The sequence below is a fragment of the Notechis scutatus genome, chromosome 1, assembly GCF_049901735.1.
Source record: "Notechis scutatus isolate UNSWTSFEM ecotype Mainland chromosome 1, rNotScu1.2, whole genome shotgun sequence".
Classification (NCBI taxonomy): domain Eukaryota; kingdom Metazoa; phylum Chordata; class Lepidosauria; order Squamata; family Elapidae; genus Notechis; species Notechis scutatus.
In genome coordinates, this window is record NC_142009.1 from 321,446,956 (window position 1) to 321,474,828 (window position 27,873).

Below are 27,873 nucleotides of genomic sequence, written 5' to 3' on the forward strand. Positions count from 1 at the left end.
ACTGCTGCATACAATAATAATGTCAGTTTTGATTTCCCAGTCGAGCCTACAACCAGGATTCCCAGTGACCCATTCAGGGCATTACTTCCCCGTATGAGAATTAATTGCTTCCCATTGTAAGTTATGCACCTAAATTGGTTCAGAATTTCTGGAAACGTAATACTATGGTCAAGCCAACAGGTCCAAAATCCTGGTTGTGGAAAGCATTTCTCTTCTATATTTGTTTGGAGCCTGGAAAAAAATGAAGGTGCCTTTAACAGTTGTGAATAAGAGCAAGAAGAAATACAAATGATATTTAAAAAGGATTAAAGGTTGGCTTTTCCAAAACTAAGATTTAGCTGACATCCTGCTTTAGCTCTTCCCATTGGCACTGCTGATTGCTGGGTCATGGTAAAATGTATAAAATAATGCTGTGAAGGTTTCCTGAGATACTCCTCTTAATCAGAACAATAGACAATGCCATTCCCAGTGACTCATCTGTTCTTTTGTAACATCTTTTGGTAGTCAAAAAGAGTATGGAAATTATTTCCAGGGTCATCAATCTTTAGTAAGACTTTTGTCATGACAGTAGGAAAACATTGATCAAATCCAGTCACTTGCTACAACTCTTTCCTCTTTTTTGGTCTCTTTTATCAGTCTTGACCACCCCTTTTGTCACCTGTTTTTTAACATCTCCAGTATGTTATTAGTACCATCTTCCTGGGTCCTGAAGCAGCCTTACTGAATTCGGCTTCACAGCCTAGGGCAACTAGCCAGTTTTACCCAATCAAATGGATCCAAAACTATACAAAGTTGCAGTAGAGCAATATGTACCTTTTGACTTAGCCTGACTTCTAGGAGAATCATTGTCTTGGGCTCCATATAAAATATATAATATAATAAATGTATTTATTGTATACTGTATGTATAAATAATGTTAAAAGTTTATGTTCTTATAGAAATGCATTACTAGCTGTCCAGGACCATATATGACCCACAGGCTGCAAGTCAGACATACCTGTTTTAGACCTTGGACTTTTCTCAGTTTCTATCTTACTTCTTTTTTTGATTGTTAGATTATTGGCTTGGATATTGGCTTTGCTTGTTTGGCCTCAAGGATAGCCTTCCTTTAGCGGTACTGTGATTGAAGTTCCCCAAAAGATGATTTCAACTTCAGCTAGCCTCTAGAAGATATGTAAAAGTAAAGGTTTCCCCTACTCAGTCATGTCCAACTCTAGGAGGTGGTACACATCTTCATTTCCTTGCCGAGTGAGCCAGCATTGTCCACAGTCATTTCCATGACCATGTGGCTGATATGGGTATATGCCAAGGTATATGGAATGCTGTTAACCTCCCATCAAAATGCTACTGATTTATCTACTTGCGCTCACCCCATCACAGGTTACTTGGGTCTTGAACTGCCAACCTTCTGGTAACAAGTCCAGCATCTCAACCACAAGTCCAGCATCTCAACCACTTTCCCAGAAGAGCTCTAGCCCATGACAAGCTTTTAATTGTGGTGGAATTTGGTGCTGAGTTGAGCTGAGGAATGAAACAGCTGAGAAGCTTGTCCTCTCTTGTGGGGAGGAAGAGGCTGAAGGGAGATCATCCCTAAAACACAGCAGTATTTATCTAGTAATTATGCAGTGAGTTTTTTAGTCTGTCTATAAGAGAGCAACATGCTATTTTGATCAGTTCAGTGTGTGGTTTCTGGTTCTTTGCACCTGGCCAGTGGTGGGATTCAAATTGTTTTACCACCAGTTCGGTGGGCATGGCTTAGTGGGCATGGCTTGGAGGGCATGCTTAGCCTAACGCCAGCATGCAGCTTTCCCCATACCAGCTGAGACCTGCAGAACCAATCAGCTGAGAGGATAAAGAAGAGAAAAGCACAGGGGTGGATGGGAGGGCCAATCCTGTGCTTTTGTCTTCTTTTTCCTCTCAGCTGTATGGGAGGATTTTTTTCCCCTCTTCTCAGCTGATTGTTGGCTTTTTTTTTTTACTACCAGTTCAGTTGAACAGATTTGAACCACCACTGCACCTGGCAGTAGTCAAGGAGTTTAGTCCTTGGAAACCACCCTTGCCAGGACACAGAAGGGGCACTCTCTATCTTTTTCTCCCTCTATTGTTGTAGGATCAGTCTATACCTTGGAGGACCCAGCTTTGTTCAAAGCAGTCCGGCACTGCAACAGTTACACTTTTTTCCGTATTTCTCTAGCTCTTCAGAAGCATTGTCTGTTTTATTCTCCATTTTCATCTGAAGTGCTGCCTTCTCAATTTCTTTCCCTTTTGCTGTGGCAGGAAACCTTTAAAAAAAAAACAGGTTTGTTGCAATAAGAGTCTCTATTTTTCTCTTCCTGCATTCTTTTTCTGTAGCTGAACTCTGATTAAAATAAATCATTTGTTGAAAGCTCCCCTATTTTCCTTGTCACTCTCAGAATTCTGCTTCCTCTTTGACTATACTATTCTCTGAGTTCTTTGCCTGTCTCTTACTGAATTAAATAATGTGCTAAATCCTCACAGACTGTTAATGGCCTCTTGTTTGATTGCCTTGTGCACCACCCTTAAATATGATTTCTGCTAAATTCCATAAAATTTGCTCAAGTGCTTTTGGTTTGATTGCCTTGTTATCTACTGCAGGATTTCATCATCATCAGAGTTGGAAGGAACCTTGGAGGTCTTCCAGTCCAACCCCTTGCTCAAGCAGGAGACCCTATACAATTTCAGACAAATGGCTGTACAGTCTCTTCTTAAAAGCCTCCAGTGATGGAGTACCCACAATTTCTAAAGTTAAGCCATTTCAGTGGTTGATTGTTCTCACTGCCAGGAAATTTCTCCTGGATCTAGGTTGGTTCTCTCCTTGATTAGTTTCCATCCATTGTTTCTTTTCTTGTCTTCTGGTGCTTTGGAGAATAAGTTGACCCCCTCTTCTTTGTGGCAGCCCCTCAAATATTACAACACTGCTATCATGTCACCCCTAGTCCTTCTTTTCTCTAAACTGGGGATAGCCAATTCCTACAATCATTCTTCATATGTTTTAACTTCCAGCCCTCTAACTAACTTTGTTGCTCTTCTCTGCACTCTTTCCAGAACCTCAACATCTTTTTTTTATATCATGGTCTTATAATTAATAAATTATAATGTTTGGCTGTTAATTATTTTACATTTTTGGACTTCCAGAATGCATATACTTGTAACCTACAGAATTAAGTCAAGGAAGAATTGATGCTATGGGATGAACCAACTTTTATTTATTTATTTTTATTTTAATCAGAAAAAGTCAGCTGGATGCCCTTTGCAAAAGCCATTAGAAAATGGAAAAGAAAAACCCATCTTCCAGTCACTGGAGCATCAGTATCTTTCCACACAGCTGTTTACAGTGCTACTAATATAATATTTATATAGCGAATGTTTTCTATCCCAAGTGTCAGTATGGCTGTGTGGTTTTGAGCTTAGACTGGTCAGGAATGGTTGTTTGGAAACATAATTGCAGGCAAGCTAAACAGAGCACTGACTACTTGTCAAATAAGTACTTTTCAGGATTAACCTATTGGTTTAATAGCTTGTGACAAGAAGGAAAGTGTTGTTGCATCAGGATTAAGTCAGGAGAAAGCTTTATAAACATGAGAGGCCAAGAACTGAAACTGATACCAAAATGGTAGGCATAAGGCCACAGGTGGTGTAATAGAAACTGGGCAATGCCAGCAGTGACACAGACATAATACTGAGGCAGAATTAGGCCTACAGTGAAATTCTAAGAAAAGTTACCAATGGAAATATATAGCCATGGAAATGGGAATAGCACTCAGCTTTAGATACCTCTTCATAGTGTTTTAGAGACTTATCTAAGCCGTTTACAGAGTCAGCATACTGCCCAGCAATCTGGGTCCTCATTTTACCGACCTCAGAAGGATGGAAGGCTGAGTCAATTTTGAGCCGGTCAGGATCAAACTCCTGGCAGAGTTAGCCTGCAATACTGCATTCTAACCACTGCACCACAACAGATCTCCTCCTCCTCTTTTCTTATTCATCTTGATAAATTAGGACTTGATAAAACAGACTGTTTTAAGAATTTATTTCAAAGGATAATTGCATTGGCATTCTCAAGCATGAAATGTGGGCTTCTTATAATCATTGAGTCAGAACAACATTAAAGGGGCTTAGCCTTTCATTGTGGCTCCTTTTCCTTCCTTTTTTCTTTCCAGTTCCAATTTAAGGGAAGATACCATCATTCTCATGAGGCTTTTCTGGTGGTAGCACTATTTGACCATTAAAGGTCAATCCTGCCCTTGAGAAATTATTAGAGAAATTCAGAAAAACCATCCACCCTATTTCTATGCACATTTTTTTTTAAAAAAAATCAAGAATGCCCAGTTCTATTTATATTGTTTTTCTATCCCACATTTTCTCAGAGAATTCAAGGCATTATATTTAGGAATAAGCCTTTCCACAAGAAAACCATTTTCTCAGAAGGATTGGGCTAAGAGAATAGGACTATGGGCCAATTAGCTGGTGAGCATCACAATCAAGTGTAGTCTTGATTATAAGTCTCTCCAAGCTTTATACTGCTTTTTCTCACTGGCTAAAAAAAAGGGGGGGGGGGCAATATGCATTTACAAGGCTAAAAATTAACAGCAGCAATTTGAATGGGAAAGTGTGTTCGCAATGCCTGCTCTCAGTTGGGATTTCTTTGTGAGAAAGATGAGGCTGTGCAATGCTCCAGATTAAATTCAGGACAGATACTTCAGAATAACAAAAGAACTACAGTACAGCCTCTGCAACTGATTAAGAGAAATTGTTCTCTATTCTGCAAGAAATGACATGGGTACATTGGACTGTTCTAAAGCAGTGTTTTTCAACCTTGGCAACTTTACGATGTGTGAACTTCAACTCCCAGAATTCTCCAGACAGCATGGAGTTGAAATCTCCATGAGAATTACAATCCACAAATCTTAAAGCTTGTCAAGGTTGAGAAGCACTGATCTAGAGGATATCAATCAAGCTAATAAGGGGCCTCAAAGGAAACACATCTGAGGAATACTTGCAAGCACTGAAGAGGAAAGGATTGCAGGAAGACATGACTGCTGTCTTCAGATATCTAAAGAGCTGTCATTCAGAAGCTAGGATAGAATTGTTGAGAATTGTTCCAGAGGAGAAGACAAGAATCAATGGATGTAAGCAATGGAGCTACTCTACTGATCGAATAGATAGACAGACGGACAGATGGACAGACAGACAGATGCACAGAGAAGATCTTCCAGTTCAACTACAATATATATGTCAGCCCTTTGAGCTACTCCAGACAAGAAACCAAAACGATGACTGCTAATACTACCTTTATTGTAAGATTATAGAAACAGAATCTTGAAATTCTGAAATATTTTCCCACTTCCCATCCCTCTTGTAGTTTCCATGTAGAGATGTTCAAAACTATCACTTGGGAATTTAGTAGGGACATGCTTTTTCCATCAAATCTCACACAGACCTTAGCATTCAGAGTGGTTGCAGGGTTTCAGGACACTCAGAAGTTGAAGCAGGACAAATTTCACAGATGCTGCAGAGCCCATTCAAACTGCTTGAATCCTGAAATTAGGCCAAAAAAGTAACATTTTGCTTTGAGATATAACAACATTTATTGTGACAGTGGATCCCATTGAGGATAACACCTGTAAAAATTTTGGGCAGTTAAGTCAATGAGGAGGAGGAGTACTTCTTGCATGGAATAATAATGGCTCTTCCTGTATACTATGGAGCTGACAATCAGGAGTCATGGCCAAAGGAAGTGTAACAGATTGATTTACTCATCTTTCCTTGAAAGAAAATATAAGCCAGTCAGACAGATAAGAGAGCCAGAAAACATCTTGCATCTACAAGTGGAAATAGAAAACAATTTGTGGAGCATATAACAATTCCATTGCTAAGTGGTACATCCTTGACATAAGCATCCTCTATTTATCCCGTCCTCTTTCCAAGATGCTGAAATTTCTCTGACAATGGTTCTACGGCCTAAGGAATCATTTTTATTTGACAACAGACCTATCAGTCATTGAAGTCAATGTTTCCCTCCCTACTTTTTCCACTAATATTTTCACAAAAACAAAGACAGACTGTCAACTTTTGTTTAAAACTAAATTGCTTTCTAGCACACAGCAGAGTTTTCAGTCTGAACACAGGTCCACATAGGCTTCTGAATCAGAGGCAGAAAAATTACAGTAATGGGGAATCCACAGATAGTCCTTGATTTAAGAACATTTAATGACTGCTCCAGATTACAATGGCACTGAAAAAAATGATTTCTGACCTGTTCTTGCATTTACAACCATCACAACATTCAGGCACTTGGCAGTTGGCATGCATATATGATAGTTGCAATGTCTCCAGTCACATGCAGGGCTGTCTTAACGCATGGACCTGATGGGCACTTGCCTGTGGGCCCCACAAGCTTAGGGGCCCCATACTAATCTGCGTATGTTAACCCTTCAACGCATCTTATATCATATAAATATAGCAATATATTTATTACATTTTACTGCATTTTTAAAATTAATACTTAAATGCAAATATATATTTAATTTTTTTGACCATTTACATTTTTATTCCTGTGAGTAGTTATCATAGAGGCCTCAGTACATTGCTTTGCCTGGGGCCCATAATGCTGTTAAGATGGCCCTAGTCACATGATCGGCATTTTCAACCTTCCCAGGAGGTTCCCAACAGGCAAAGTTGATGGGGGAAACCAGATTCACTTAACATGTGAGTCACTTAATAGCTATGGTGATTCACTTAATGACCACAGCAAAAATGATCACAAATTCAAGTGCCACTTAATGACACCCAACTTAGCAATGGAAGTTCCTGTCCCAATTGTGATCATAAGTTGAGGACCACCTGTATTCTGTTCCAAATAAGTTAAACATTATCCTACATAACCTTGATCCATATTAAGTAAGATTACACCTCGAATACTGCATCCAGTTTTGCTCACATCATAAAAAAGATGTTGAGACCTTGGGGGAAAAATGCAGAGAAGAGCAAGAAAGATGATTGGGGCCTGGAGGCTAAAACATGAAGAACATTTGCAAGAAGTGGGTATGTCTAGTCTAGTGAAAAGAAGGATTAGGGGTGACATGATAGCAGTCTTTCCAATATTTGAGGGGCTGCCACAAAGAAGAGGAAGTGAACCTCTTTTCCAAAGCACAGAAGGCAAGACAAGAAACAATGAATGGAGACTAACCAAGGAGAAAACCAACCTAGATCTAAGGAGATATTTCCTGACAGTGAGAACAATCAGCCAGTGGAACCACTTGCCTTCAGACGTTGTGAGTACTCCACCACTGGAGGTTTTTAAGAAGAGACTGGCAGCCATCTGTCTGAAATGGTATAGGCCCTCCTGTTTGAGCAGGGGCGGGGTGAACTAAAAGATCTCCAAGGTCCCTTTCAACTCTTTTATTCTGTTATATTAGGTTTAGTTTTGTAAAAACGGATACACAACTCTCCCTTACATATTTGTCAGCATCTCTGGTCTACGGAGACCAACATAGTTTCATTAGACTGGCCTTGCTTGGCATCCCTAAATGTCACTTCTTGCTCTCTCTCTCTCTCTCTCTCTCTCTCTCTCTCTCTCTCTCTCTCTCTCTCTCTCTCTCTCTCTCTCTCTCTCTCTCTGTATATCTAGTAGGAATTCCTTGCTGAAGGTCATACCTCCCGAGCATGCAAGCTGCTGTGAGCCTCTGTTATTGGCTATGTCAGTCAGCAATATAAATTGGATGCAAATGATGGTTGAAATATTTAATTCAGCTCCACCATAATTAATCCTCCCTTTCTTCTCCCCAAAGGCTGTGTGTGATTATTTAATTAGTCTTGGATTTCTTGTCAAGTTGTTCCAGTAAAGAATCCCTGCTGAAAACTATGAAAACTGCTTGGTCTCTCTCATAAGCCACTTGATTGTGTCAAATTCCCCATGTAACATCCTCCACAAGGCCTGATATGAAAAGAATATCCCTCGACATCCTTCAGGCTGGGTGGTTCAGAGTCTAATATTTACTGTTTCTTTTTTCTTACTGTATCTGGTGGTGCCTCTCCATTCAAAATTATTATGTACGAGTTGTCAAACTGATTGTCTTGGGGGAGATAGTGAACTCTCCTTCACCAGAAATATTTAATAAAAATTGGATGGCTACCTGTCAGAAGTTCATTGTTGCAAGATTTCTGCACAGATCGGGGAGTTGCATTACACTCTAGGTGTCTTCAAAGTCCCCTTCCAACACTGAAACAATGTGATTACACCATTTTCTTTTCCTTCCAGTTTTCTAGCAGAGCACATCCATGAACAAACAGCAGTCACAAGACATAATGAAAACTCCTTAATTTCATAACACATGGACAGATTGACCATAGTTTCAACTGGGAAACTGAATATCCTAGACCAAACCAAGACCAAAAACTCTAGAGAATTCATAGAAGTCTGGCACTCAGAGAAATAAGCCATCAACAGGCACATAGACATAAACAACATCTATACACCATTCAAAAGAGACAATCAAAAAACCAAAAAGGAAACAAAGACCAAAACATCCCACCAGCAATCAACACAAATATGAGCAGAGACTAGCAATAGAAATAGCACTTAGACTTATATGCCACTTCACAATGCTTTACAGCCCTCTCTAAGCAGGTTATAGAGTCAGCATATTGTCCCCAACAATCTGGGTCCTCATTTTACTGACCTCAGAAGGATGGAAGGCTGAATCAACCTTGAGAAATTTAGAACTGAACTCCAGGAGTGGGCAATGAGTTAGCCTGCAGTACTGCATTCTAACCATTGCACCACCACAACTCTTATTAACAACAAGATTAAGATTAGACCAACAATCAAGAAGCAAACAATACCCCAATCGAGGAACTGTCAAACAAGCTAACAGTAAACAATAGCCCAATCAAGGACCTACCAAGATCATTCCCATCAATACTTCAAATACTTCAAATGCAACTTCAAATCTCAACAAATAAATGCTCTGTCCTACATATTGGCAAAAAAAATCAGAAAATAAAATACAAGCTGAATAGTCAAGACCTTGTTGATGATCCAAACTCTGTCAAGGATCTTGGAGTACTCATCTCTAATGATCTAAGTGCTAGAGCACACTGTAACTACACAGCCAAAAAGGCAATTAAGAGTTGTTAACCTAATCTTACATAGCTTTTTCTCTGGTAATATTACACTAATAACTAGAGCATACAAAACATTTGCTAGACCAATACTCGAATACAGCTCATCAGTCTGGAACCCACATTATGTATCTGATATCAACACAGTTGAGAAAGTCCAGAAATATTTCACAAGAAGAGTTCTCCACTCCTCTACTCGTTGCAGAATACCTTATGCCACCAGACTCAAAATTCTAGACCTAGAAAACCTAGAACTACACCACCTTTGGTCCGATCTAAGTATAGTATATAAAATCATACATTGCAATGTTCTACCTGTCAATGAATACTTCAGCTTCAAGCATAACAACACAAGAGCAAACAATAGATACAAACTCAAGGTTAATCGCACCAAACTTAATTGCAGGAAATATGACTTCAGCAACAGAGTGGTTAATGTCTGGAATACTCTACCTGACTCTGTGGTTTCTTCCCCAAATCCCAAAAACTTTACCTTAGATTGTCTTCTATTGACCTCACCCCTTTCCTAAGAGGTCTGTAGGGGGCGTGCATAAGCGCACCAATGTGCCTACCGTCCCTGTCCTATTGTTTCTTTTATTTTTTTATTTTTCTTATATGTATTCATAACTATGTTTTTACTTATGCCTATTATCTTGTAAGCAATTGACAAAAATAAATACATGAAAATAAAAATAAATAAATAAATACTAATAAACCACTAGCATACAAAATGAAAGCAAGCCCCAATTCCTACTAGCACTGATAATGATGCCTAGTTTGGTAATGAAAACATCTGCAAGAAAACAACCTTGCTCAGAGAGTATCAAGGACCTCTCAGTTCAACCCTGAGCTACAAATATTCCCTTCTATTAGTTTCCTTTTAAGCACACATGTTATTACTTTCACAAAAAGGGTCCTCAAAGATGTTTATGCTTGGTAACTTTGGATGAATATCTGGCATGTTGCAAATCAGCTGTAGAATAAAGACAATTCAAACAAAATCAACCTGAGGTTCAGACTGGGAATAAATTTGGCTCTATATTATTAACCAGTTTCCTATGTGTAAGATGAGTGAACGCTAGATTATTCTGAGATCAAATAAAGAGATGGCTTATAATGCTCTGTGAGAAACACTTATCTTCTATTCCATTTGGGAAAAGCCTAACTCTATATCTTCGCCATTCTTTTTTCATGGCTTCTTATTTCAACATCCAATTTTAAAAAAAGTACAAGATTTTTCACCAAACACCTGGCCCTATTTTTCACTGTTTTAGCCTGTTTTTCCTCATGCTGCTCCTGTGCTCATCCATTCCCTGGAACGATTGCACAGTTTTTCCATTTAACTGCTTTATATCACTTCCCACATAATGGATTCTTACCTGTATCTTGACCTATTCTTGGAATCAAATCATAGGTTACAAAGAGCAAGAAGAAGATGCTTTAACCCTTGGCATGATTCACAATAACCATTACAGATATGATGATGCTGAAATCAGTCATCCTTGCACCATCTTTACAAATTAATATTGTGAGTCTCTGGATGGGTATACACACGCGCGCGCACACACACACACACACACACACACACACACACCATGCTTTGTCTTGCCTAGAAAATGAAAATGCATGCAGTCAATTCCAATTTCATTCCTGATACTTCTTTAATTATATTGGGACAACAATTACTATAATTCTCAGCTAATACATTATAATCTGAATACAACCAGAGGATGTCTTGCTGGGAAGTGTCAATATTTAAGGCTTTGAATCTCATCTTAGTGAGATGAGATGTCCTCTATAACCATCCTTCATATTATTCTTGATTGCCCACACTCTTCTATCAGAAGCTTTCAGCCTTCACTAGTCCCATCATATAATCCTCCACTGACACATACTTGGTGTGGTGTCTATTGTTGATAATAAATGAATATTAAACCTAATAATATGAATGACAATAAAACTACAATGCACATACAGTAATCAAAGAACTGAAGTGAAACAAAATATGATTCAGAGTGAACAAATCTATTAAAATAGAGCTGGATGCCAAGAGAGCTTAAGGGGGAAAAGATGTGTGCTGTCAAGGCAATTACATTCTCAAACAATTCAAACTTAAAAATTAAGTGTCAAATGAATGAAAACACATTAGGGAAAAGAAAATAACGAGAAGGAATAGTTTGGAAGGATTTTAAGGAAAGGAGGACAAAATTGGAGAAAGGTATTGGAATCAGAGGTGGTATTCAGTCAGTTCTGACAGGTTCTGGAGAACCGGTAGCGGAAATTTTGAGTAGTTCGGAGAACTGGCAAATACCACCTCTGACTGGCCCTGCCCCCATCTATTCTCTGCTTCCTGAGTCCCAGTTGATTGGCTGGGTCTCCTTTTGTTGCCCTGCACAGGAGAACGGAGCTGGAAAGCAGGTTGGTGGGGTGGAGAGGGAATGGGATTTTGCAGTAACCTTCCCCTGCCACACCCTCCAAGCCACACCCACCAAGCCACGCCATGCCCACCAAGCCACACCCACAGAACCGGTGGTAAAAAAAATGAATACCACCACTGATTGGAATTAGCAGTAAGGATATGGAATTAAGAAGCATTCTTGAAGAAATTGGGAGAACTTAAAACACATACTCATCCCTCGTTCTGTCAACTTCAATGAAAAAAAATGTCTGTTTATGATTGCTTACCTGAGGAATTAAAGAACAACTACTGTGTGAAACAAGTCGACCATGAAAGATGCAGCTCCCTTTACTTCAAACTTGTTTATATCAATCTTTAACCTGTTTTTTCTATTTCCTTCTCTTCTATCTTGGCAATTACTATGTAGTGAAAATTAAAAGGAATGAATGAATCAATGAATGAATTAATTAATTAATTAATTTGCACATACAGTGCCTTCCTTTTTCTGCAACCTGACAAACTGCCTTGAGGAATTGCTGGATATCAATCTGATGACTGTTAGGCCACAGATGATCAGTCAATACCCAGTTAGCTGGAACATCAGTAAAGATTTAAAAACAAAACACTAAAGAAGAAGCAACAGTACAAACTTAAAAGCCACATGTTAGATTCAACTATAACTAGGTCACATTAAAAAGCACAAAAGAAAGGATTTTTATCTGCTTCTTAAATATGCAACAGGCAGATAACAGAATAACAGAATTAGAAGGGACCTTGGAGGTCTTCTAGTCCAACCCCCTGCTTAGGCAGGAAACCCTACACCATTTCAGACAAATGGTTATCTAATCTCTTCTTAAAAACTTCCAGTGTTGGAGCATTTACATTGCAATTCTGGAGGCAAGTTGTTTCACTAGTTAATTGTTCTCACTGTTAGAAAATTTATCCGTAGTTTCAAGTTGCTTCTCCCCTTGATTAATTTCCACCCATTGTTTCTTGTCTTCTGGTGCTTTGGAAAATAGGTTAATCCCCTCTTCTTTGTGGCAGCCCCTCAAATATTGGAACAGCTTTCAAAAGACACAGAAGAAGACGTATCTCAGATTCAGAAGCTGCATTATATAATAAAGATAAATACAGCTCCATTAGAATTAAGAAAGAACTATTATGGTGGAACTGCTGAGACCTTCTAGGTAAAAAAACAATTAGAAGTAGGAATAAAAATAGCATCTTATTTATGTACATTATTGACTGACAAACCAACAAACCGGCCAGGAGATATGAAGGATGCTTTCCCAAAGCAAACTAACAGTTGGGAGGGCCTGACTCCCTGCTCTCTGGGATTATTTCTGTTTTGTTCACTTCCCATAACTTTTATTTTGTTGCTCAATAATTCAAATGGGAGGTGGAGCAGACACATGAACTTAGAGAAGACAAAGTAGACTGTTGTCAGAATACCTGTCTTTTTCCTCCAGCAGTGTCCAGCTTGGTGGACATTTTCCCTGCTAAGTTGTGACATTCTGAAATGGGAGGACAGCAAAACCAGAGGAGAGTGCTAATTACCTTGTCTATAATGAGTGACAAATTAATAAATCAGGACAGCACCATTCAGCAATGACTCAAACTAAATGTAGCAGAGTTAGGGTAGGAATCGGCAATGACAAAATAAATTCTGTCTTGATTCAAAGATGGCACCAACTCAAAAGTGGGGAAAGAAATTTAGTATAAATGATGAAAGCAGTGGGGACTCAGGGGAAAGTGGTTATGTAATGTTGGGATACTTGAAATTGAGGAAAATGAAAGTTGGTTACAGTGAAACATATTCCTTGGACATAAAAAATATCAGAATATAAAAAACTCAAAAGCACAAGCAAGTAATGCAAAAAAAGGAGTATACTGTTTTTGCTAAGAAGCTTTTCAAAAGTTCCACAAAATATTGTAGTTAAGGATAAGACTGGGTTTTAAGAAAAGAAACTTTCCTCATCTTAAAAAGTGGAAAATAAAAGCTGAAAAGGTCATTCTGACTGAATCCTGGTACTCAAGAGATGTTCTTTCTGAAAAGATTCTCATCCTGTTAACTTTATTTCTAAAGAAATGTTAACACGTTCCTTCTGGAGAAGGAACATCTGAGCTAACTGTAATTAAATCTCACCTGGAGGCATAAATAAGGCAGAACAGTGGAAGTTTCTCAGCTGGGATTGAGTTTCTCAACATGATCTCAGCCCAGGAAAGGAAAAGAAAGGAATCTAGAAAGAAAAGGACTATGCCCTTTGAGATATTTTTATTATATTTTTGCCTACAACCACATTAGCTCCAGCTCCTTGCCATTGGTCAAGCAAGGCTCTCAAGTCCATCCTTCTGTCCCAAGGGAAGAATCCCATTTCCATCTTGGTATCTCCCTGCACCAGGGGTGTCAAACTCGCCTTGTCACGGCAGCATCAGGTGGCGAATTGAGACTTTCCCCCCCTTTGCTAAACTGGGCAGGGGCGGGGCCAGCACATGACACATCTAATCCCCAGTGAGTTTGACACCCCTGCTCTACACAATCACCCCAATATACAATAAGCATAGGTGTCATTCTCCTTCCTTCCTTCCTTCCCTCCCTCCCTCTCTCTCTCTTGCATTTTCATTTTATATTATTTTTATCTGAATTATTATTTTCCCCAGTTACAATAAGGTTGGAGTTGTCTTTTGTCTTAAGGTTGGAGTTGTCTTTTTCTAATTTCACAATGCAGAATACTTCCTGGATACTCTGGTTTTTGCATGCAAATTTTCCTTCATGAAATTGAATTAAAATTGTTGTGGGAAAAGTAGAGCATTTCTCAGTTGCTACATTAGTTCTCTAATGGCCCCTTTGCTGATGGTGAATTGTTGTTCAGGCAGCCATCACTGAAGAAAGCCTTTCCTAAGCTTCTGGGCTTAAGTGGCCCATCATGATGCTTGCTCTATCCTAAAAGGAAATACCAGCCCAGATGGATTTTTAGTGTATGGTTTGCTCCATGTATGTTTTCAGAATCAAGTTTGCCTGCTTGATGGCACTGCATTTAACTTCATTCACTGCTTCTCTAATCAGCATATTCCTTGTTATTATAGGACTGCAAGAGTATTTCCAAAACCACCATAGTGAGCTTTACAGATCCAGTAGCTTCTATCACTATCTTCATTTTAATTCCCATACAAGAGTTCATCCTCCTCAGTATAACCTAAACATTCAGAAACAGATCAAGGTTCTGAGCCATGAGAAAAATTTTATATTACATAGAACATAGAATAACAGAGTTGGAAGGAACCTTGGAGATCATCTAGTTCAATTCCTCCCTGGCTCAGACTTATTCCCTGCTCAAACCCTATACCATTTCAGAACAATGGCTGTCCAATCTCTTCTTAAAAGCCCCCAGTGATGAAGCATCCACAACTTCTGAAGGCAAGCTGTTCTGAAGAAGAAGAAGAAGAAGAAGAAGAAGAAGAAGAAGAAGAAGAAGAAGAAGAAGAAGAAGAAGAAGAAGAAGAAGAAGAAGAAGAAGAAGAAGAAGAAGAAGAAGAAGAAGAAGAGGAGGAGGAGGAGGAGGAGGAGGAGGAGGAGGAGGAGGAGGGGAGGAGGAGGAAGAAGAAGAAGAAGAAGAGGAGGGGGGAGAGGGAGGGGGAGGGGGTGGTTGGAGAAATTATCTTTCTGAATCTCTCCAAAATTACCTGCAGCCTTTTTCTCTAGAACAGGGCTGTCAAACTCACGGCCTGTGGGACAGATGCGTCACGTGCTGGCCATGCCCACACCCAGTTTAGCAAAGGAGGAAAAAGTTGCAATATGTCACGTGCATCACTGTGATGGTGCAAGTTGGACATCCCTGCTCTTGAACAAACAAGAAGGAAAACAAGAAAGAAGGCAATTGTTGTCACTCTTAGAAAATTTCTCCTTAGTTCTAGGTTGCTTCACTCCTTGGTTAGTTTCCATCCATTGTTTTTTGCTTTGGAAAATAGGTTGACCCTCTCATCTTTGTGGCAGCCTCTGAAATATTGAAACACTGCTATCATATCTCCCTTAGTCCTTCTTTTCACTTGACTACACATAAAGCTAATATTTGATGTTTCTGCAGCTAATTGTCTGGTATTGTTCCTTCCGTTAGGCTCACCCCCAGGAAGATAAAATACAGCAAATCCTCAACTTACAACAGTTCGTTTAGTGACTGTTCAAAATTACAATGGCACTGAAAAAAAGAGATTTATGACCGTTTTCACACTTATGACCATTGCAGCATCTCCATGGTCATGTGATCAAAATTCAGAGGCTTGGCAACTAATTCATATTTATGATAGTTGCAGTGCCCTGGGGTCATGTGATCACCTTTTAGGACCTACTGACAGAAAAGTCAATGGGAAAACCAGATTCACTTAACAACCATCTCTCTTAGCAATATAAATTTTGGGCTCAATTGTGGCCATAAGTCAAGGACTACCAATTGTTAGGTCATTTGGGGGAGCACAATTCTTTCTATTGTATTTTTCTCTTCCCCTCCTCCAATTCCTTTTTTTCTGATTAATACAATCACATGATTAATAATTTCAGCTTTGCAAAAGTCATGTTTGTCACTGTTGGCAAAGAAAAAAGAAAAAAAAAACACCCTTTGGTTGTAACATTTCCTAGTGCCAACTATGTTGATTTGAAGGCTTTTGAAGGATCTCGTAATCCTCTCCACATAATTAAATTTTGGAACTGAACATCATGGCAATCAAAATGCAAAGCTGATACCTGCTTTGCTTCACATATACCTACTCATTCATATTCGCTCTTCTTTTTCCTGTTTTTCTGCAGACATCTTTGAAGTTGCCAAACTGTGGGGGGTGGAGGTGTTTTGTTCTGTTGTTATTGAGTTGTGTGTGTGTATGTGTGTGTGTGTGTGTCTGTGTGCTGTTCAGTTTAAATGGATTAATTAATTATAAGTGGCTGCCAGAAATGCTGTTTGCATTGATTTTGGATAGTTAATTAATAAACAAAATCCTTGCTTCCGATTTCTGGAAGTTCTTAATACTTCCATTTCAAGACTGGCACAGAGTGAACACGCTGAAATGAATTGGACGAGACCCAGAGGCAGAAAGATACTGCTTATCAGTCCCAAATGTGACATCAGCACCATCTTCAGTATTCAGCCAAAGTTCTTACAGGCGATTGTGTTCAAAAGAAAGGTGGTAGTTTAAAGCAGGGATCCTCAATTCCTGGTGCCATGGACCAGTACAAGCCAGGGCCTATTAAGAACCAGGCTGCACAGCTGGATTTGAGCAATGCGTGAGCAAGCAAAAATGAAATCAGTTCCCCATTCCTGGTCCATGGATAAATCGTCTTCTGTGAAACCAGTCTCTGGTGCAAAAAGGTTGGGGACCAGTGGTTTAGAACATGATTAAAAGTAAAGGTTCCCCTCGCACATGCTTGCTAGTCATTTTCACTCTAGCAGTGCTCATCTCTGTTACAAAGCCGAAGAGCCAGAGCTGTCCGAAGACGTCTCCATGGTCAGGTGGCCGGCATGACTAAATGCAGAAGGCGCACGGAATGCTGTTACTTTCCCACCAAAGGGGTCCCTATTTTTCTACTTGCATTTTTACATGCTTTTGAACTGCTAGGTTGACAGAAGCTGAGACAGCTCTCTCCATTACGTGGTGCTAGGAATTCAAACTGTCGAACTGCCAACCTTTCTGATCGACAAGCTCAGCATCTTAGCCACTGAGCCATTCCATCCCCTTAGAGGATGATTGGGATATGCCTATTTTTTTTTTTCAGATCCAAGCAAAATGATTCAGTAAGAAAATTTCTGCAGTTGGAAGCATTTACCAGAGAGGTTGTACTCTCCCCTGTATTGTGTGCATTCAAGCAGAGGCTAGTTAGCCATCTGCCTGAGATGACCACCATCAGAGCAGGTATCCCAAGAGATCATCAAGACATTGTCTTTTACACTGGGGAGGGCAGACATTGGGCATGCAAGATCTCTTCAGTTTTATTTTTGCTTAGATATTTTTAAGTTTTATGAACAAAAGTGTTGAGCAAAATATGCTCAAGAATTCTGAGCCAAAAATATGTTATGAAAAGAGCTCTTGGCTTTTCTATCCCAAAAATCATTTCTGTTAATCCCAATCTTCATTTAAACAACAAGATTTCAAATGGGGGAGGAAGAATGTAAACCATTTGTGGGTGATTTATCTCAAATCATAAAGAAACCTACCAGTGATTAATGCTCTGCAATCTACTAACCTCTAAGTGATCTTAGCTAGCAGCAGGTGTTTTTTTTTTATTGTTTCTAAAGGAAAATTCTTTTACTGTGCATCTGCGCATCATTCTTTGGGACCCTAACCTTCAAATGACCTTCAGAACAGACATTCTTCCATCTATACAGCTGAACATGTTTTGTTTGCTAAAACACATCATTACTCTTAATGCAACCTTGTGATGATATTCAATTTTTTTTACTACTGGTTCTGTGGGCGTAGCTTGCTGGGTGTGCTGTGGCTTGGTGGGTGTGGCATGGCAGGGGAAGGATACTGTAAAATCCCCATTCCCTCCCCAACCCACTAACCTGCTTTCCAGCTCCATTCTCCTGTGCAGGGCAACAAAAGAAGACTCAGCCAATCAGCTGGGACTCAGGAGGCAATGAATAGATGGCAGCAGGGTTAACCAGAGATGGTATTTACCGTTTTTTTTGAATTACTCAAACTTTCCGCTACCAGTTCTCCAGAACCTGTCAGAACTGGCTGAATACCACCTCTCTTGTGGTATGTCAGAATGTCATTTCACAATCACATGTGGTTTGGGATAATAAGATGCTTTTCCACACACCTCCTTAGTCATTGAGAACTTCCAGGCAATATTCATAAGCTTGGTTGCCTTAGCTGAAATAGCATGTCCTATCATTAAGCAAACTCAGTGGACATGTTGAAGGAAACTATCCTTCATGCTGGTCTTCATGATGAATTGGTATCTTCCTTCTTCTTCCCCATCTTTTTGCTTATATAAACAATTGCCTCCCTTGAAGAACAGAGTTGTGTTTGCCAGATGTTATATCCTCTATCCCCTAACTTGGTTTACTGCCATTAACTACAGTAAACATTCCTTTTACAGAAATAAAAGCCAGCTGCCAATCGGATTACTTCTATGGCTAAATACACAGAGCTGTGTTCACTCAATTCGACATCATATTTGTCTGTGATTTTTTTGGCTAAATTCGACATCATGTTTGTCTGTGAAACATGGCTCAATGCCTCCATGGCTCCCTGACTCCATTACCACAGTAAGGGACTATCATGTTTACTGATCAGATTGTGAAATCCGTAGAGGAGGTGGTGTTGCTATCTTCTATAAAAAGTCCTTACATCTAAAAAACATCAGTTACCCAAAAGCTTGCTCTTCCTGAGACCATCGTCTGTGAACTGTCCTTAAATATCACATTTCAATTCTTACTATGTTACAGAGCCCCTGATTATGACATAGAACATGTAAATAAGCTAAATTCACTACTAACATGGGCAACATCCTGCCCACACACTTTTATCTTTCTTGGTGACTTCAATCTACCTCACATTAACTGGACACTAAACGAATGTAAAACTGAACCTATACATGCAACCTTCTACAATGCTGTAACAAACCTGGGACTGGAACAACTGCCTCGATCTCATCTTCTGCAATAGTTTGAATTCAATTTACAGAATACAAATTAAAGAACCTTTTTCCAACAGTGACCACAGCATGATTGACCTTTATCTCAACATATGTCCACACAAAAATCAACACAATGATGTGATCCCCAATTATAACTTCAAAAAAGGTAACTATGATCTTACAGATCTCTTATCCCTTGATTGGCAATTTCTATTCACTGGATGCAATACTGTTGAAGACCATTACAACATATTTTTACTTGAAGTCAAAAGAGTCATCAAACTATATGTACCAATAAGAACTCCAAAAAGCAGAAAAAACAGATTACCCATAACAATAAGGAAGCTTCAATCCAAAAAGAGATCACTTTGGCAGAAAAACAAATCTGGTCACGCTGCCAACTTCAAAAGCTGATACACAAATTTATGCCACCAGATAAAGACTGAATGCACCAATTATCACATTAAACAAGAGGAAAACCTTCTATGCACCAATTCCACCCACACTTTCTACAATTTTTTAAACAACAAACTAAAAGACTCAAGGTCCATCTCACCCCTGAAAGGACCTAATAGTAAAGTCATGGAATCAATTATTAACCAATCCATTATCCTCCATTTAGAGACAAACAACCTACTCTCTAATAAACAATTTGGTTTCAGAAAAAAAAACTATCCTGTAATCTGCAACTCTTACACTGCAAAAACATATGGACTACACAACTCGATCAGGGCAAAGCAATAGACTTCTGTAAAGCCTTCTACATAGACTTCTGTAAAGCCTTTGATTCAGTGGTACACGACAAACTTCTCCTAAAACTAAAATCTTATGGTATCTCTGGACACCTGCATAACTGAATAGAAGCATTCCTGTCAAACAGACAACAAATGGTCAAAATTGGGAGTATCCTATCAAATTCTGTACCTGTCAACAGTGGTGTTCTCCAAGGCGGTGTTCTAGGACCAAACTGTCTTCATACTCTACATAAATGACCTCTGTGATCATATTAAGAGCAAGTGTGTTCTCTTCGCTTACAATGTAAAGCTATTCAACACCACAGGCAATACCCTTCAAAAAGACCTTGACTATGTATCAGAATGGTCAAACAAATGGCAACTTCAAAACTCAACAAATAAATGCTCTGTCTTACATATTGGCAAAAAAAAATCAGAAAATAAAATACAGGCTGAATAATGAAGACCTTGTTGATGATCCAAACTCTGTCAAGGATCTTGGAGTACTCATCTCTAATGATCTAAGTTCTAGAGCCCACTGTAACTACATAGCCAAAAAGGCATGAAGAGTTGTTAACTTAATCTTACGTAGCTTTTTCTCTGGTAATATTACACTACTAACTGGAGCATACAAAACATTTTCTAGACAAATACTCGAATACAGCTCATCAGTCTGGAACCCACATTACGTATCTGATATTAACAGAAATGGAGGGGGCACAATCTTGTTTCTTTGCTCCAAACAATGAAAAGTCCTGGATTAGTCCATTTTCTCTGCAAACTCTTGTTGATTCACTTACACATTTATTATTTATTTATTAAATGCATATGTTCTCCCTCTTACTGCCCAAAAGGTGGCTCATAGCCTTATAGGATAATAGAAATAGAAATGTAAAAACAGTTATACATATTTAAAAATTGCAAAGGATTAAATACAACTAAAAACCATGGGCTTGAGTGGAATTGAGGTGGTAGCTTTTCTGCCACTGCACAAACTACTTACAACCTGTAGGAACTTCATCGAGGCCCCATGTCATCCAGCAAAGCCAGTTTTAAGGTCCAGAAGACTAAGGAGGGGTAGTTCTCAGTTCCAGTGGTAAGATGTTCCAAAAGTTAGGTGTCATGGCAGAAAAGGCTCTTCTCCTAGACTCTACTACGCAAAATTCCATGGCAAAGAACAAAAACAACTAGGCAGAACTTCATATATCTTGGACTCATGCTACAAAGGGTTTAAGGGTGATAACCAACATCTTGAATTAGATCCAAAGCAGGTTGGCAACCAATGCAGCTTGTTTAACTATGGTGGCATAGGTGCCACCTTAGAGGCCTCCAGAACTGTCCACATTACTGTGTTCTGAACCAATTGCAGCTTCCAAATATTCTTCAAGGAATCCCCATGTAGAATGCATTGAAATAATCCTTATAAGAGATGGACAGGACATGAGTGACTAAGCACAGAACCTCACAATCCAGGAAAGGACACCATTGGTGCACAACACGAAGACTTCTAAACTGTGCAAGGAGCCTCTACTCATAGAACAGGCCATCCACCCTGAGAAGGATAGCAAGTTTACTTGAGCAGGATATGAAAGGGGTATCCATAGTCCCGTCTAACTAACTGGGTTTTGCAGAACCTTCTTCATTATGTCTTGCCTGTTCAGTACGGACCAGAATTAAATCCTGTTTTCTTTTGTCTTTTTCTTAAAGACACCCAGATGCTGAGAGTTTACAGGGGAGCCATTAGGAGGCTCCAGAACCTTCCTCTAGTTTGTGATGTTGTCTCTCTTGCATACTGTCATTTTCATTTTGGAGAACAAAACTACGCAAATGTGACAAGTTTAATTAATGAATTGGAGCAAATATGGGGGAAGATAGAGTGTTCAACCTTAAAACTAAATATTGTAACATTGCTGCTAATGCACTGATGGAGTTTTTATGCTCAGATTTCATCAACATATATAATTAAACGCTTTCGCCTGTGAATTTTATAAATATGGCATAAAGTTCCTAATGGAGTATCTTAAATTCTATTAACATTCAGTTCATCTCTTTGGGGTCTCTTTAAATACACATTTAAAATTCTAATCACCACCCCATGGTTTTAATAAAGTGCATGGATAATGAAATATGGGAAACAGATATTAGGAAAGGGCAAAATTTCTGGAGGAAAAAATATAAATACAGAGGCAGGCATTTGGAAGTTAAGTGGAAAACTGCAACCAAGTAGGTTTTTGAGAAGCTTTTAGAACTTAGGAATTTATTTATTCCATCAAAAGGTGGTGTTGTTCTATATTTTGGAACTGGGATTGTTGCATGTATTAAAAACCCATGCTAGCACATGCTTTGCAAACCTGGCAATATACTGTATCTTCCTTTTCTGTTATTTTCCTGTTCTTTCTGTAATTAATTATCCTACCATTTTTCCTTCCTTGTTTCCCAAAGTCTGTCCCATGAATTTTTTTGTCCTTCAGTTCCGTCCTAGATTCTTTATGTTCATATGCCTTTATTCCAGGATCTGCTTCCTGGTTCAACGCCTTATTCTTCAAACCTCTTAGTTCTTTCCACTGTCCTCTGTTGCTCTTCTTGTTACACTGATATTTCCAACCTGCTCAGCTTTGGATAGTGAGTGTCCAACTTCATGATTCACAGTTCTTACTTTTTTTGCATTCATGGGACTCCCACCTCTTCTTGCACCCATGCCACATGAAGCTCTCACTTAGAATCAAAATAGAACTGGAAGAGACCTTGGAAGTTTTCTAGTCCAGCCTCCTGCTATACTCCCTGCTCAAGCCCTATACCATTTCAGACAAGTGACTGCCCAATCTCTTCTTTAAAACCCCCAGGTAGTAAGTTCTGGCTGGCCATGCCCCCCCACCCGGTTGCCTGCCCGCCTGATGCTCGTTCATCCCGCCCTCCTGCCTGACATTTGCCTAAGGTATTTCTTTCTTTTTTTCCCCTCCCGACAATCAGCTATAGATAAGATCAGTTGTGCCAGGATTTCCCTTGTTGAGGCCCAGGAAGGCAAAAAATCGAGGGAGGAGGTCAGCCCCCCCTTCATTTTTTGCCTTCCAGAGCCCCAGAGGAGCCTTAGGGGAGCAAAAATGCCCCCCCCCCAAAGAGGCTTCTCTGAGGCTAGGAAGCTCCCAAAACGGAGCTTGGAGAGGTGCTGCATGCCCCACCCCATGCTCTGTTCCTTTTCTTCCAGAGCCCCAGAGGAGCCTTAAGGGAGCAAAAATGCCCCCCAGCCACTTCTGAGGCTAGGAAGCTCCCAAAATGGAGCTTGGAGGGGTGCTGTGTGCCCCTCCCATGCTCTGTTCCTTTTCTTCCAGAGCCCCAGAAGAGTTTTAGGGGAGCAAAAATGACCCTCCCAGAGGCTCATCTGTGGCTAGGAAGCTCCCAAAAACAGGTGGAGGCTGCAAAAAAATCCCCACGCCCACCCAGTCACATGGCCACACCCACCAAGCCATGCCCACAGAACCGGTAGTAAAAGTTTTTGAATCCTACCACTGTCTAACATGTCTCCATGTGACATGAGATTTAGTCAAATTATTTTTCTCTAAGCAAAGCAGTCAATTTTGCCATCTCAGATAGGTCCGTTAGTTTTAAAGTTCATTTTTCTATTGTTGGTATATATGGCTGTTTCTATCTTTGGCCATACAGCAATGTTGCAAATTGGTGTCAATATCAGGGTTCCAAGTAACAGCCCAGATAAAATCAAAACTGCAAAGCAGGGTTCCTCTAAAGTATAGATTTATTAGGCATGTCATATTGGCACAGCTGGTGAAAACCTGACTCTGAAGTTCCCCGGATATTCCCCACCCAGATCAAAATCCAAAGTTCTCCCCCACCCCCCATCACACACAACCACCACATGCCCCAATCCGGTCTCTCTCCCCATCCTGGGTGTCTCCCATCCAGAGGTGGTATTCAGCCAGTTCTGACAGGTTTTGGAGAACCAGTAGCAGAAATTTTGAGTAGTTCACAGAACCGGCAAATACCACCTCTGACTGGCCCCGTCCCCATCTATTCTCTGCCTCCCGAGGTCCCAGCTGATCGGCTGGGTCTTCTTTGGTTGCCCTGCACAGGAGAACGGAGCTGGAAAGCAGGTTAGTGGGGTGGGGAGGGAATGGGGATTTTACAGTATCCTTCCCCTGCCATGCCCACCACACCCACCAAGCCACATCCACAGAACCAGTAGTTTAAAAAAATGAATACCATCACTGCTCCCATCCATGCCCCTCCAGGTGTTAGTGACAGTGTCCTTGGTTTCCCGAAGTAAGAATGTTATTTTGGCTACATATCCCACCAGCTATCTCTACTTCCCCTCCCTTTCCCACAGCCCCAGCCAGCCCTGCTGTGGCAACCTTAAAGATGCTCAGAGATGACTCCAGGGTTGACAGTCATATATAAAAGCAAAGTCACATGTTATCTTTCAATCTGTTAACTGCCATCCTTAAAAAAAAAAAAAAGTCAGTGTTCAATTTTACATCCATTTTCAAAATTTTCTGAACCAAAATAGTACACCTGATTCCAAAATATCTTAACCTTCTTACTTGTCTACCAAAGATTGTAAAATGTACCTTCAGATTGATCACATTTCCACATTACTTTTGAAGAATGCAGACTTATACTGAACTCAGCACAAACTCAGCATAGCATAGATTTTAAAGTCCCAAGTCAGATGCTTTGGTATCATTATCTTTTGTTCATTTGCTCATCATGCTTGGTTATTTTTGTAATTTGTCAGATCAGGCCAAAGCAATCCCATTTTCATGGCCTGGCCCCCCTCCACCCGTCCCCATATTGTTATAAATTGGAAACTCCTAGCACAGTATCTCCAAGGGACGTTTTGTGGACAGCTTTCCATTCCTGACACTCAATTTCAGGATGATCTTAATCCTAACAGTTGTCAAAGAATTGAAGGAGCAAGCAAGTAAAAAATCTTCAGAATATAAAGTGCAAAGACCCAGGAAATCAGAGTTGCCCAGGAAAAAAGAAGACAATTTTATTTTAAATTACACTAGATATTCCTACAAAGAAGCGTGTGCATCTATTTATGCTTCTAAAATTATATGGTTGGCTTTGTGAAATTACTGTTTCCCTTTCTGTATGCTTTCAAAGACAAAGAATCCCTGCCCATTTTCTGTAAGAAACCAGTTATTAATTAGAACAAAAAAAAGTGCAATATGCAAACAACAATTAAGTCCAGATGTCATCTTCGCCAAGCATGCAGTTGGGTATAATGAATGCACAAAATCAGGAGGAGAGCTTGTGTCGTGCTCCTTTAATCTTATCTTCCTCTGCAGAAGAAGATCTAGTCCTTTCCATATTAAAAGATTATGAACGATGAATTTGTCTCCCAATGAGATGGAATGGTGTCCTTCAGCAAGTCCCTTTTAGATTTAATTCTTCTCTCTACAACTTAGCTACTACTTGAACTATCTCACCATTCTAGGGAGCCTAGAAACATGAAAGCCCAGTAAAAGGTCAGATGGATTAAATGCTTAAGAAATAACTCTTCATAAGTAATACATCTCATGATGGCCTGTAGCTTGGAATTGCATCAAGTCGGAGAATTCATCTTCCAATTCTGAACTCTGTATGCCACCCAGAGTCATTTATTGAGATTGGCAGCTATAAAAATCTACTAAATAAATAAATAAATTTCTGAAGATCATATTATTTTTGGTCTCGTATAACTACCTGTGTGTATGTATGTAAGTATGTATGTATGTATGTATGTATGTATGTATGTATGTATATGTATGTGTATGTGTATGTATGTGTATGTGTGTGTGTGTGTGTGTGTGTATATATACCCGCGAAAACTTAAGAAAACATATATATATATATATATATATATATATATATATATATATATATATATAAAGTTTTCATGGGTACTTACATGTATGGCCTTCAGCTTTGTTCGGGTATTTTCCCACGTCATAGTAGTGGTGCTTTTAAAGTTGTAGCAACGTTTCAGCAGAATCTCATCTGCCATCATCAGGCTTCTGTATTGTGTCCGTCTGTGAGTCAGACTTTTACAGTGGTTTCAGATTTAAATTTGGGGCAGCCTATTGCTGTGCCAGAATGGTTTTTTCTTCATCCTGATTGGTTGGGAGTCTTGGTCTGTGTTTATTGGTCTCAGAGTTTGCTGTGTTCTGCTTGATTGGTGTCTCTAATATCTTCTGTCTGTTTTTTGGCTCTTTTTGTATCTTGATTGGCTGGCAGCATTGTGTTACTTTATTGGAGGCCTTTAGTGCAGCTTGGCTTCGGGTAAATGGACGGCTATCATTAGTTAGGAAGCTGGGTTTCATCTGGGTGCCTGGTTGGGATGTGTTTGAGCTGGAGGTATCAGGGGGGATCTGTTTGTGCCCAGGTGTTTGCCTGGCTTGTGGTGTGGAGATTTTTTTGTTTGTGAGTGCAGGCTTCCAAATGCTTGACAGCCTGGTGGAATCATCTCTTCTATTCATGCTTTCTGGTCTTTTTTCAATCTCTATGGCTTCTCTGATGATTCTGTGGCTTACTAATACTTACTAATACTTACTAATTTTGTCTGTAGTGCCTCTTATGTAGGGCAGGACAGCTGTTCCATGGGTCTGTTCATCTTCTGGGTCTCTATTATGTCTCAGTGTGTTTTTGTGGATCAAGTTGGTGATTTTGCTTTTGTGGAAGCCGTTGGCTGTCAATATTTTAGTCAGGGTGCATAGTTCAGTCTTAATGTGTGTCTTGTCTGCCAGGCGTTTGGTTCTAGTAATTAGTGTTTTAGCCACGGAGTTTATCTGTGCTGGGTGGTGGTGGGATTGGGCGTTGAGGTAGCGGTTGGTGTGTGTTTTCTTCTGGTATATGGTGTGTCCTAGTGTGCCATCTGTTTTTTTGTAGATTAGTACATCTAGGAATGGTAGTTGTTTGTTTGTTTCTGTTTCCATGGTGAACTTGATTTTGGGGTGTGGGCTGTTTAGGTGTGTTAGGAAATTGTTTAGGTTTTCTTGTCCATGGGGCCAAATCACGAATGTGTCATCGATGTATCTTAACCATAGTTTGGGTTTGAGGATGGCATTGGCCAGGGCTCTGGATTCGAATTCTCCCATGAACAGGTTTGCAATGACAGGTGACAGTGGTGATCCCATGGGAGCTCCTTCTATTTTTTTGTATCTTTGTCCTTTGTATATTAAATATGTGTTGGTTAAGCAGTGTTCTGTTAGTTCCATGAGGTGTTTAGCTGGTTGGTATTTATTTTTGATGATTTCAAGGGTCTCTTTTATCGGGACTTGAGTGAATAGGGAAACCACGTCAAAACTTACAAGCAGATCTTCTTGCTCCACGTATAGATCTTTGATCATTTCCAAGAAGTGGTATGAGTTTTTTACATGAGAAGCTGCTGTTTCAGCATGGGGCTGTAGCTCTTTTGCTAGGTGTGTAGCTAGGTTTTGTAGTGGTGCTCCTCTGGAGCTGACTATGGGTCTGAGAGGTATGCCTTCTTTGTGTATTTTTGGGAGGCCGTATAGTTTGGGGCATCTGGAAGATTTCTCTCTGGGTATGATCGTGTGTTGGATCTCTTTGCTTATGTGTCTGGTTATAATTTTAAAGTGGTGGGAAAATACCCGAACAAAGCTGAAGGCCATATATATATATATACTGCCCATTTTGAATACGTAGTGGAAAGAGGTAACTTGAGAACTCACAAGGTTGAATCCAGATGTTCTACTACTTGCATGTCTGTGTATTTTGTGATTTCTCCAATTCTTTCTCTTCTTTTCTGCTGATGCCATGTCCTCTATCCAGACTTTTTTTTTTTTGTCTTATTAATAATTGCACAGTTTCATTAGCAATGTCTTTTTCCAGAAATTACACTGAGAAAGTGACTAGCTCAAAGTCACCTACCAGGTTTCATACCTAATGTGAGACTAGAACTCACAATTTTCTGGTGTCTGGCCTGGTGCCTTAACCAATGGCTTTCA